Here is a 13,995-nt window from a genome sequence, read left to right as displayed (position 1 = left end):
CTAACTTACGTTCTTGATTACTGAAAACATACTTGGCAAATGCTTTCGCTCTTGTTCGTCTTGCGACGATCTAAGAATTTTACCTCTAACGTCGCAATACGAATGACCCCGCCTGTCCCTATTAATCATTACCTCGGGTTCCGAAAACCAGCAAAATAGAACCGAGGTCCTATTCCATTACTCCATGCACACAGTATTCAGGCGGGCTTGCCTGTTTTAAGCACTATAATTTGTTCAAAGTAAACGTGCCAGCCCACCGAGACACTCAATAAAGAGCAGCATGGTAGGATTTCAACGGGGTCCGCCTCGGGACGCACGAGCACGCACGAGGCGGTCGCACGCCTTCGGCTGGCCACACCGGCACGACGTCCCACGATACATGCCAGTTAAACACCGATGGGCGGTGAACCAACAGCGTGGGACATAAATCCAACTACGAGCTTATTAACCGCAACAACTTTAATATACGCTATTGGAGCTGGAATTACCGCGGCTGCTGGCACCAGACTTGCCCTCCAATATATACTCGTTAAAGGATTTAAAGTGTACTCATTCCGATTACAGGGACTCGGATGAGTCCCGTATCGTTATTTTTCGTCAATACCTCCCCATGCCAGGAGTGGGTAATTTGCGCGCCTGCTGCCTTCCTTGGATGTGGTAGCCGTTTCTCAGGCTCCCTCTCCGGAATCGAACCCTGATTCCCCGTTACCCGTTACAACAATGGTAGGCGCAGAACCTACCATCGACGGTTGACAAGGCAGACATTTGAAAGATGCATCGCCGGTATGAGAACCGTGCGATCAGCCCAAAGTTATTCAGTCACCAAGGCAAATGGACCGGACGAGCCGAACGATTGGTTTTGATCTAACAAAAGCGTCCTTTCCTTCTCCGGTCGTGACTCTGTTTTCTTTTTTTTTAAAAAAAGAAAACTTTATTTCCAAAAACTTATTAATTATACAATTTAACCCACTACCTTATGTGATTGTAGCTATTCTAAGTTATATTTAAGCTACTAGTTAGTATGTTAGCTATGGGATAAATGCAATGGGCAAATTAGTTTGTTAATTAACTAGAAAGCAGGTAACCTAACTATAGACTAGTTACTAAGGCTTACAGCGTTACATATGTGTCAGTTGAAATACTATAGAGCTTTGCTCATTGAGCTAACCCTAAAGAGCGTGCCCCTGACACTGCGCAGACCAAGATGTTGATCGCTGCAGGTTTCTAGAAATAGTGTCTAAAAACGAAATCCTACAACTGAACTTATTCTAGGATCAAATCACGTGCGTTTTCAAGATCTGTGAAGTTGCACTCCACTCTCCCTGAGTCCATAGGCGCAGCGGATTACAGACTAAGGAAGTCGGCCTTTCCGTGCCCAGGCGTTTTGTGAATAGGGTACCAGACTCTATCGGTGTTTAGGTAAGTCTCTCATTAATGCTAGTTTAAATATCTTAGGTAATCCTTTAATAGTTTCTGTGATACCACGTGAGCCAGTTTATTAATGGTCTGAACGGTGTCGTGTTGTCTGAGCAGTCTGTATGTGTCATAGTGTGGTAGTTGGTCGCGTAACACTGAAGCCACATCATTGAAAAGGGGGCACTCGTAGACTACATGGTCAGGAGTTCCCTCCGGAGCACCACAGTCACACGTGGTGTTGCCTTGTTTTCTGAATCGACATAAGTGAGAAAGTTAATTAGGCCCTTGTTTGGTTCGAGATATGTCATTCCCATCCATTCCCTAACATCTGGTAGAAAATCAAAAGTTCTGAGCCCTGTTTCTTCGTCTTCCCACGATTGTTACCATAGCTCTTCCACTCTTAACCTAATCTCAACCTTGTTCCCAGTGCTGCTACCTAAAATTTCCTCTGTTTTCTCCACATTCCCCTTCTTTGCCCAATACCAAGCGGCCTGTTCCCGAATTTTGATGTCCAAGGGGCAGAGCCCCATTATGACTATCAGGGCTCCTCCTGGTGTAGTCCTGTATGCCCCCACTGATCTCATCATCATATTTCTCTGTACTCTTCTCACTGCCATGGAGGCCACACCCTCGTGATCCTGTGCGCCCAGACTCCTGAGCCGTAACCCACTATAGAGGTGAGCATACTATTGTGGTAAAGTTTGATGAGCCACCTTTCATCAATGATGATTCCAAGGTAGCGAGTCTCTCGTCGCCGGAGAACTGATGAGCCCTCAATCCTGACGGTTGGATTATGAACTAGCTGCCCCTTTAGAAGAAGGTATGTGGACTTGGCTGGTGAGATCGTCATCTTTGTGTTTTGGCACGTAAGTTGTAGTGTTTGTATTGCTCTTTCTATCTTGGGCTCTATATCTTCTCGGCTACGGCCGCCGACCAGTAGGAGGAGGTCATCTGCGTAGGCTATCACCTCTAACACTTCATCACTTTGCTGTAGTTTGTCTATTAAGGGTTCCATGTGGATGTCCCAGAACAAGGGACCTAGTATGGAGCCCTGTGGACATCCTTTTGTGATAGTTTTTCTTACTCTTGAGCTATGGGATGATAGCCAAATCTCCCGATCCTCACAATAGCTCCTCAGACACCCATATAGTGACCCCAGACACTCCTTCTCCCGTAAACAGGAGAAGAGCAAAGGCCACCACAGGTTGCCGAAGGCGCCATTATGTCCACCATGATGCCGACAACGTACTTGTATGGGGTAGAGCCACAGACCTCGGCCGCCAGGGCAATTGCATCAGATGACGATCGCCCGGGCCTGAAGCCGAACTGCCTGCTGCTCATCCCGCACAGCACTCAGTGTGCAGCCAGTAGTATTTCCAGAACTTTCCCAAGCAGATCGAGCAGGCAGATTGGTCTGTAAGATTTTATTTCTGCTGGGTCTTTGTCAGCTCCTTTCTTGATGGTTACTACATTTGCCCTCTTCCAGATTCGAGGGAATTTTTTCTGCCTGAGACATTCGTTGTAGAGGTGAGTTAGAGGGGCGACTATCTGGGTGGCCAGGAATTGCACCACCTCTGCCACAATGACATCCGGTCTGGGAGCTTTTCCTCTCTCAGGGATTTTATATGGGCAGCTACCTCCTCTTCAGAGAATGGGTAAACTGCCGTTTCATTTCCATATTCATTGTTGTTATCATCACGCAGCTGCCGTTGTTCATCTGTCTCTGCATCTGCAGTGTCGTCAGGCAACAGGGACTGGAGAAGGACCTCAGCAGTTTCCTGCCAAGACTCCATCATCCCGCCCCCATACCTGACGGTTGAGAGCTCCATAGGAGAGCGAATTTTCTTACGAACAAACTTGTAGGGGACTCCCAATGTGTCTAAGGGTAACTGATGCAAAACAAAGTGTTCCCAGCTTTTTGATCTGACTTCACATAGTTGTTTTTGGAAGTTGTCTTTGGCTTCCCGGTATAGCTGCAACCATCTTTGACTTTCCAAACAGACGACACTGTGCTGGTAGTGCCTCCTGAGCCTTCTGACAGACCGGCGCATGTCCTCCGGTTCAGCTGCCCATGGTGATGGAGAGGCCGCCGTGGCCTTCCTCCTAGTAGGTACAGCAGCTTTCACTGCTCGAGTTATTACTTGCACCAGTTCCTCAGCTCTGTTGTCTACATCAACGTCCAGGTGTCCGTCACCTTCTGGTAGTGCAGGAATGTCGCACTCCCTAGCAAGTCTTTCCCAATCAGCTCTTTTGTAGTTGTATTGCACCTCCCACCCCATGGCCCAGCGGCTCTCCTTGTCTCCCATAGTGAAGGTGATAAGGTTGTGATCGCTAGTGGTGGCGTTCTCTTCTACTCTCCATTGCTGAATGAGATACGCAGCATTAGGCGTAGCCACGGTCACATCAATGTTTTTATCTTGGCCACCTCCCGCCACGTAGGTCGGAGTGTTGACCGGCTTGTTAGCCACCACCAGCTGCAAGGCCATGATGGCCACTTCAGCCTTCTCTCCATTAGGGTCCCTGGTTCCGCTGTACCATAGCGGGGATTTAGCGTTTATCCCCCGCAACGCCGTGATAACTATGGTAAGGTGTTCCAGATGTCTCTCAATATCGTCTCCATATTGGAAGTACATGTTAATGATGACGATTGCTCCCGATGGAGACTGCAGCTCCATGACGTTGCAGTGGCTCGTTGTGAATTGTGATAATACTGTGGCTCTTAGAAGTTTATTAGTTATTATAATTACCGATTTGGGTCTTCCCCTCTACTTACGACTTGCCAGGTCGCAGCCGCGAAAGCTATTTTCCCATTTAGGGAGTACGGCTCTTGCAGACAGTGCACATCTAGTCTCCTCTCCTCAACTTCCTTGCGTAGCTCCTGCATCACTTGTCTGGTGTTATGGGTGTTAAGTTTGCCAATGGTGATTATCGTCATGTAGTCATTTATGGAAAGTATGTGTGGATTCTGTCATTTGGCCATGTCTTGTTCCAGTTGAATGAGATGCGTCCATTTGCCAAAACTGCTTGGTCATAGATATCGTCCAGGTCGAATTTTTCACCTCGTCTTTCGAAGACTTTCTTAAGTAAGTCCCGCAGGGCTCCGAAGTCGGTGGGGAGATTCACTGACTTGAGCTGTATTCTGTCCACAGCCTCCATTACTGAGAAGGTGACTCTCCTACCATATCCATGTCCCACCCGATCCACGTGTCTCAAGGCAGTGGTCAGGGTAGTTGGCTGCTCTAGTCTTGCTAGTTGCATAGTGATTTCGAGGTTGGGATAGACTCTGACTGAGTCGACTGGTGGCAATCTGACGACAGGATCTGTTGTGGTAGATGTTTCGCTGGAGCTAGTTATTATGTTTTCCTGAACAGGTTTCCTTGAAGTTCTGTTCTCTTCTGTTGTTGAGATTGCCACAGTCTCTGTTACAGGATGCCGTTGCCGTTGGTCTTTAGTCGACCTCGTCTCCCGGCTTGGGGAGGAGGGAAATGTGGCTGTAAAACGGGGCTCCGTTTGAGTCCCTCTGTCCATTGTGGAAAAGTCGGTTTGAGTGCTTGTGTTGGTGGTTTCAATAGTGGCGCTCGTGAGCGACCTCAAGAATAACTTGAAAGCACTTGCCCTCATGGCATCCCTCCTCCTTTTGTTCGGGGATTTTCTCTTGGGCATCCTGTTGGCTTTAGCTTTATCAGCCATAATCTATCCTTGAAATTAGTCTTTGTTGTAAGAGTCTGTAAGTGGGGCAGTTGCGTCCAGTGGCTCCACAAGGTGTTTTGCTCCGTCTTTTACATGGGATGTGGACTGATGCAGCCCTACAGTCTTTTCTCATATGACCATCCTCACCACATTTTGAGCAGGCCGACCCCCTGGTACAGTGCCTCAGAACGTGGTCGAGATCTCCACAATTGTGGCAACGTGGTACCACAAGATAGTCTCTAGTATTTACGGCGTGAAAGCCAATGTATAGTTTGCCCATTTCCGTTACTCTTTTCCACATTTGAGCGGAGACCTCGGCAATGTGATGAACCACATCACGGCCCCGAGGCCCTGTTTTGAATCTCAGTCTACAAGTTTCTTTAAATTCCTGGTCTGTCATGTCCTCAAAATTCTGAGCCTTAATAGTGTTCTGTAGTTCCTCGTTAGTCATAATCGTTGGTACGTCATATAAAATGACTAGACGGTTTCTTTTCCTCGGTGGCTCGCATTTGATCACCAAGTTTAATTTGGCATTGTTCAACAGTTTTCCTTTGTCCTCTTCTGAGGCAAATTCAACGATTACTCGAGTTTTTGCTCAGTTTTACTTTGTTTATTTTGATTTTGTCTTTGACAGGATTGATGGTGGTTGTGAGTAGCTCCTATATCTTTTTTACGCTGGAATCTAGGCCAGGTATGGTCCTTAAAAAGACCGTTGTGTCTGATCGTTCGGTAACTCGAGCAATGGTGTCTTTAGTTGTTTGCGGTTTCAGTGGCACTTTTGCGACCACTCCCGCCCAGGTCTTGACAGGTTGCTTTCTTAGTCTTTCATTTTCTTTCTCAAGTTCCTCTACGCAGCCCTCAAGCTTAGCATTGGCGATGGCCCACGCCGCCAGCTCATTTTTAATTATTGTCAAAGCTGCCTGACTAATCTTACCGTTTTTAATGTTTTGTTCTAGGAGCAACGTGATCCTTGTGTGTCTTTGCAACACGTTTTCATCAGTTGCCTGTCCCAGCTCGTCCTGAGGAGCGGGTTCAGGCATCGAAGAAGCTCGCGATGGCGCACTCCTATCACTCGTTTCTGGTGTCGCCATTTTGTTGGTTGGTTTGTGGGGATTAAAGGGACCAGACTGCTACGGTCATCGGTCCCTTGTTCCAAAGTTTAAAAACTACCACACACAGTAAAAACGGATAATAGAGACAACAGACAACACAGGAAAAGAAAGACTCAGACAAAGAACAGACATAACAAATTAAAATCACACGGAGTGTGGCGGTGGTTGGCCGACCATAGAAGAAAAAAGGAAAAGCCAACCACCGAGAAGACACTAAAAACTCAGTTTAAAACCGTAGGCCAGAATCAACACAAAACAATAAAATAAAACATAAACACTCATATTAAATGATAAAAAACCCCTACCCGAATAAAACGTAAAACTAAGCCAACCATAGCAGGGTCATCAGTTAAAAGGGCAGGGAGCATATCAGGCAGCGCAAATGTCTGCCTGACCACAGCTAAAAGGGGGCAAGCCAACAAAATGTGGGCCACTGTCAAAGCCGCCCCACAGCGGCACAGAGGAGGGTCCTCCCGACGCAGTAAGTAACTGTGTGTCAGCCGGGAGTGGCCAATGCGGAGCCGTCAAAGGAGGACTGAGTCCCTGCGTTGGCTCGCATGGATGACCGCCACACAGTCGTTGTCTCCTTAATGGCACGGAGTTTATTGGGCGTGATCCGATCGCGCCATTCAGCGTCCCAAAGCGCAAAAAGTTGTCGGCGGAGGACTGCTCGCAAATCAGTCTCTGGGAGGCCAATGTCCATAGATGGTTTACTGATGGCCTCTTTCACCAGGCGGTCAACATATTGATTGCCCGAGATACCGACATGACTGGGGGTCCACACAAAGACCACAGAGCGGCCGCAATGGGCAAGAGTATGCAGGGACTCCTGGATAGCCATCACCAGACGAGAACGAGGGAAACACTGGTCTAGAGCTCGTAAACCGCTCAGGGAATCGCTACAGATCACGAAGGACTCACCTGAGCAGGAGCGGATATACTCTAGGGTACGAAAGATGGCGACCAGCTCAGCAGTGTAAACGCTGCAGCCAGTCGGCAATGAACGTTGTTCGGAATGGTCCCCTAGAGTAAGCGCATAACCGTCACAACCAGCAACCATCGAGCCGTCAGTGTACGCAATGCCAGAGCCCTGATACATTGCAAGGAGAGAAAGAAAGCGGCGGCGGAAGGCCTCTGGAGGGACTGAGCCCTTCGGGCCCTGTGCCAATTCCAGCTGAAGGCGAGGGCGAGGCACACACCATGGGGGTGTATGCAGAGGTGCCCTGAAAGGAGGCGAAAGAGGTAAAGTCCCAAGCCCGGAGAGAAGCTCTCGGACGCGGACCGCGATCGTATATCCAGCCCTGGGTCGACGTTCTGGGAGACCGACGTGTGACTCTGGGAATAGTAGCCGATAGTTAGGATGCCCGGGTAAGCTGAAAATATGGGCAGCATAAGCGGCCAGCAAACGTTGGCGCCGTAACTGCAGTGGAGGGACACCTGCCTCCCCTGGTATGCTGTCCACAGGGCCGGTACGGAAAGCACCAGTGGCAAGGCGTATCCCGCTGTGGAGGATTGGGTCCAGCACCCGTAACGCAGATGGGGATGCTGAGCCATAAGCCAGGCTCCCATAATCCAGACGGGACTGGATTAACAACTGGTAGAGCTGTAACAGGGTAGATCGGTCGGTGCCCCAGCGGCTGTGGCTCAAGCATCTCAGAGCATTTAGATGCCGCCAACACGCCTGTTTAAGCTGCCGAATATTAGGCAGCCAAGTCAACCGGGCATCAAAAACTACACCCAAAATCCTGTGGGTCTCCACCACAGCAAGGAGTTCATCGGCAAGATAAAGCCGCGGCTCAGGATGGACTGTTTGGCGCCGGCAGAAATGCATAACGCGGGTCTTGGCAGCCGAAAACTGAAAACCATGCGCTACAGACCAAGACTGCGCCTTGCGGATAGCACCCTGTAGCTGACGTTCAACAGCTGCAATGCCAGTAGAGCTGTAGTAAAGGCAGAAGTCGTCAGCGTACAGGGAAGCGGAGACAGAATTTCCCATCGCTGCAGCGAGTCCGTTTATGGCGATTAAAAGCAGGCAGACACTAAGGACTGATCCCTGTGGTACCCTGTTCTCCTGGACTCGGGAGGAAGAATGAGAGGCCGCGAATTGCACACGGAAGGTATGATACGACAGAAAATTTCTGATAAAGATCGGCAGAGGGCCCCGAAGACCCCATCCATGAAGGGTAGAAAGTATGTGATGACGCCATGTCGTATCGTACGCCTTCCGCATGTCGAAAAAGACAGCGACGAGGTGCTGACGGCGGGCAAAGGCAGTACAGATGGCCGACTCCAGACCCATCAGATTGTCGGTGGCGGAGCGGCCTTTACAGAACCCACCCTGAGACGGAGGCAGAAGGCCCCGAGACTCCAGTACCCAATTCAAGCGCCGGCTCACCATCTGTTCGAGAAGAACGTTGGTGAGGCTAATGGGGCGGTAGCTGTCCACCTCCAAAGGACTCTTGCCCGGTTTCAAAACGGGGATGACAATGCTTTCCCGCCACCGTGACAGAAACTCACCCTCGACCCAGAGACGGTTGTAAAGGTCGACGAGGCGTCGCTTGCAGTCCACTAAAAGGTGTTTCAGCATCAGACAGTGAATGCGATCCGGCGCAGGAGCGGTATCAGGGCAAGCGGCAAGGCACAGTCCGCCGCCGGGGGGACTCAGAAGAACTGGGAATGGCAGATTCTGCAGCAGTAACGATGCTGGTGGTGACTAAGTGAACCATCGCATCAATGTCGTCACTAGAGAGAGGCTCAATAGCGGCAATGGAGGAGAACAATTCCCAGTCAGCCTGATTCATAGCCCATCTGCTGGGGCGCCCAGAAGAGTGACGCTGTGGCAGTGACAGAAGGATTGGAAAATTGTCACTACCACACAGGTCGTCATGCACACGCCATTGGACAGACGGTAAGAGGTGAGGGCTACAAATCGATAGGTCAATGGCGGAGTATGTGCCATGCACCACACTGAAGTGTGTGGAAGCACCATCATTTAAAATCGAGAGATCGAGCTGCGCCAATAAATGCTCAACGGTGGCGCCTCGACCTGTTGCTACTGACCCACCCCACAGAGGGTTATGGGCCTTACAGTCGCCCAGTAACAAGAAAGGTGGCGGCAATTGGGCTATCAGTGCAGCCAGGACATGCTGAGTGACATCACCATCCAGTGGAAGGTAAAGACTCCAGACAGTAACAGCCTGTGGTGTCCACACCCGAACAGCGACAGCCTCTAAAGCTGTATGTAGAGGGACAGACTCGCTGTGAAGAGAGTTAAGGACATATATGCAGACGCCACCAGACATCCTTTCATCAGCTGCCCATTTCTTATAATAACCCTGATAGCCACTTACGGTGGGGGTTCGCATTGCTGAAAACCAAGTTTCCTGAAGAGCAATGCAGAAGAAAGGGTGAAGGCTGATAAGTTGGCGGAGGTCAGCTAGATGGTGGAAGAAACCGCTGCAGTTCCACTGGAGGATGGCATTGGCCATGGCTGAGAAAGGCGTGACGGGACTGGGAAGGCAGATTACGCCGCTGGGTCACCTGCTGCCTCCGATTGAGCACCTGTGCTAGTGCTTTCCATGGCGTCAGAGGGACTGGCGAGATCGAGGTCCTCAGGACGCCAGAATCTCCACCTCATCCTCAGACGCAGAGTTGGAAGGTTGAAGTGGGACAGGTGCCACCGCAGTGTCAGGATGCTTGGGAGCCTTTTTCTTCAACTGCTTTGCACGCTGTGCCTTTGGAGGGTCTGGCTGGGAGGGCCCCACTGGGTCAGTCTCAGGGACGGACAACGATTGTGAAGGCCAATGACCAGCGACCGGTTGTTGTTTCAAAAATTTGCGGGTGTCCGCTTTGGCACTGGGCAAAGGCTGGGATGGGAGGGCCCCAAGGGACCCCTTCCTGGCTAGAGTAGCCAAAGAAGTCTCACGCTTCTCTGGCTGGGAAGGGGGAACGAATGTCCCCAATGGTTGGGGTGGTGTTGCTCCTGAAGTAGATGGAGCAGGAGCAACAGAGGGGGAAGTGCCCCCCACAAACAAGGGGGCCGGTTCATTCTGACATAGCTGAGAGGCAACAGTACGTGATGACACAGGAGAGGGTCGTACCGGTGTTTCAGCAGCGGCATAGGTGGATGTCATGGGGACAGGATGTAGTTGCTCATATTTCTGCCTTGCCTCAGTGTAGGTCAGGCGGTCCAGAGCCTTATATTCCATTATCTTCCTTTCTTTCTGGAAGCTCCTACAGTCCGGTGAGCAGGGGGAATGGTGTTCTCCGCAGTTAACACAGATAGGAGGCGGCGCACATGGAGTATCGGGATGGGAAGGACGGTCACAATCTCGACAGGTGATGCCGGAAGTACAGCGAGATGACATGTGCCCAAACTTCCACCACTTAAAACACCGCATCGGAGGAGGGATATATGGCTTCACATCACAACGGTAAACCACCACCTTAACCTTTTCGGGTAAGACATCACCCTCGAAGGTCAAGATGAAGGCACCGGTGGCTACCTGATTATCCCTCGGACCCCGATGGTCGCGCCGGGTGAAGTGAACACCTCGTCGTTTGAGGTTAGCGCGTAATTCATCGTCGGACTGCAGAAGAAGATCCCTGTGGAATATAATACCCTGGACCATGTTGAGACTCTAATGCGGCGTGACGATAACTGAAACATCCCCCAACTTGTCACAATTGAGCAACATCCGTGACTGGGCAGAGGATGCCGTTTTCATGAGCATAGAACTAGAGCACATTTTGGACAAGCGCTCCACCTCCCCGAATTTGTCATCTAAATGCTCCACAAAAAACTGGGGCTTGGTCGACATAAACGATTCCCCATCAACCCGCAAACACATGAGGTACTGGGGTGAATATTCTCCACTTCCTTCTTTAGCCAGACGTTCCTCCCATGGAGTAGCCAGGGAGTGGCGACACGCGAGTCCGACATATGCTAACGGACCGCGGCCAATTTAAAGGCTACCACCTAACAAGTGTAGTGTCTTGCAGTGACACCACACTAAAGGCTTAATGAAAGTGAAGGTCTCGCCTTGCGCGGGACGAGGGAGGATGGGGCTTCCCCGCCCTTCACAGGGCGGCGGCCTCCGCACTCCCAGGGCGTCTCGTCCTCATTGCGAGGTGAGGCGCACCTACAGCGTACACGTTGGGACCCGTAAGATGGTGAGTTATGCCTGGCCAGGACGAATTCAGGGGAAACCCTGATGAAGGTCCGCAGCGATTCTGACGTACAAATCGATCGTCGGAGCTGGGTATAGGGGCGAAACACTAATCGAACCATCTAGTATCTGGTTCCCTACAAAGTTTCCCTCAGGACAGCTGGTGCTCGTATGAGTCTCATCAGGTAAAGCGAATGATTAGAGGCCTTGGGGCCGAAACGACCTCAACCTATTCTCAAACTTTAAATGGGTGAGATCTCCGGCTTGCTTGATATGCTGAAGCCGCGAGCAAATGACTCGGATCGGAGTGCCAAGTGGGCCACTTTTGGTAAGCAGAACTGGCGCTGTGAGATGTACCAAACGCCGAGTTAAGGCGCCCGAATCGACGCTCATGGGAAACCATGAAAGGCGTTGGTTGCTTAAGACAGCAGGGTGGTGACCATGGAAGTCGGAATCCGCAAAGGAGTGTGTAACAACTCACCTGCCGAAGCAACTAGCCCTGAAAATGGATGGCGCTCAAGCGTCGTGCCTATACTCAGCCATCAGTCTGGCAGCCATGGCCGGGCCTTGCGGCTGGCCACGAAGCCCTGACGAGTAGGAGGGTCACAGCGGTGGGCGGAGAAGGGTCTGGGCGTGAGCCGGCCTGGAGGCCCCGATGGTGCAGATCTTGGTGGTAGTTGCAAATACTCCAGCAAGGCCCTGGAGGGCTGACGCGGAGAAGGGTTTCGTGTGAACAGCCATTGCACACGAGTCAGTCGATCCTAAGCCCTAGGAGAAAGCCGATGTTGATGGGGGCCATCATAGCATGATGCACTTTGTGCTGGCCCACGTTGGGCGAAATGGAATCCGGTTCCTATTCCGGAACCCGGCAGCGGAACCAATACAAGTCGGGCCCCTCTTTTAGAGATGCTCGTCGGGGTAACCCAAAAGGACCCGGAGACGCTGTCGGGACATAGGGTAAGAGTTTTCTTTTCTGCATGAGCGTTCGAGTTCCCTGGAATCCTCTAACAGGGAGATAGGGTTTGGAACGCAAAGAGCACCGCAGTTACGGCAGTGTCCCGATCTTCCCCTCGCACCTTGAAAATCCGGGAGAGGGCCACGTGGAGGTGTCGCGCTGGTTCGTACCCATATCCGCAGCAGGTTTCCAAGGTGAAGAGCCTCTAGTCGATAGAATAATGTTGGTAAGGGAAGTCGGCAAATTGGATCCGAAACTTCGGGATAAGGATTGGCTCTCAGGATCGGGGTGTGTCAAGCTTGGTCGGGAAGTGGGTCAGCACTAACGTGCTGGGCCTGGGCGAGATGAGTGCCAGTAAGTGCGGGCGTTTAGCGCGGGCGTGGTCTGCTCTCAGCCTCGTGCTGGCCGGCGGTGCAGGATGCGCGCGCCTGCGCGGCGTTCGCGCCCCGGTGCTTCAACCTGCGTGCAGCATCTGAGCTCGATCCCGTGCCTTGTCCTCCCACGGATCTTCCTTGCTGCAAAGCCGCGTCCGCCTTAGCGTGCTCCTCCTGGGGCGCGTGGGTGCGCGGATTCTCTTCGGCCGCCATTCAACGATCAACTCAGAACTGGCATGGACTGGGGGAATCCGACTGTCTAATTAAAACAAAGCATTGCGATGGCCCTAGCAGGTGCTGACGCAATGTGATTTCTGCCCAGTGCTCTGAATGTCAACGTGAAGAAATTCAAGCAAGCACGAGTAAACGGCCATAGTAACTATGACACCCTTAGTGTGGCCAAGTGGCGGCAGTGCGGCTGCATCCGAACTCGGCTTTTCGAAGCGCGGTTTTGCTGTAGTCGTGCTGCTGCTGCTGTGAGGTGCCTTCTTTGGATTGTAGCTACAAAGAGAGTGATGCGCGATACATGGGGCTAGCCCTCTTAGCCTCTCCTCTTCTGCAGTCTTCTCCCCTTCACGTGGGGCCGCTGATTTCGCAGAGTGGAAGACCGCACCAGGAGCTTGGGGGTGTTACCAGCCCCCTCTCGCATTATCTCTTTTCAGCTGGGGGCAGCACTCAAGAAAGTACAAGTGGTGGCCCTTCCGCTGAAGGCGCCACCCCAGCTTCCATAGCACCTATCCGACCAACCGGCCGTGCCGCATATGTGGTAATGGGTGCAGCAATTTATGCCTGCAGTGAGTGCCACCGTAGCTTTACAACCAAGAACAGTCTCGGGGTCTACTGCCGCCGCCAACACCCCGCGGCGGCCAACGCGGAGATCGTCACGGAGAGGCATTGCACGAGGTGGACACAAGAAGACGTCTTGTCGCTCGCCAAAGCAGATGCTGAACTGTTCCTTGAGAGGGACGCACGGTTCTTCTTTGTCATTCAAGAACTGACTAGGATGTTGCCCGACCGAACGCTTGAGGCAATCAAGTGCCAGTGGCGGAACCCTGCCCACAAGCAGCTTGTCCGCGAGTTTATGGAGGCACTTGAGATCGGTCGGGGGGAAGAGCCAGCGTCCTGCCAGGGAGTGGGGAGGCCGCTGCCTGACGCGGGCGATGGCGCTGCGCCACCTGATGAAGCAGCCGAGGACTTCGTGGCTGGCACCACCGGGCCGCCGCTGGATGGGCCGAATAACGCCGCCATCTGGGAGCATCTAGCGGGGCTGCCCGCTTCCG

The sequence above is a fragment of the Schistocerca cancellata genome, chromosome 3 (genome assembly GCF_023864275.1).
Source record: "Schistocerca cancellata isolate TAMUIC-IGC-003103 chromosome 3, iqSchCanc2.1, whole genome shotgun sequence".
NCBI lineage: Eukaryota > Metazoa > Arthropoda > Insecta > Orthoptera > Acrididae > Schistocerca > Schistocerca cancellata.
The sequence above is the reverse complement of the archived record's forward strand: the minus strand, read 5'-3'. Positions refer to the sequence as shown.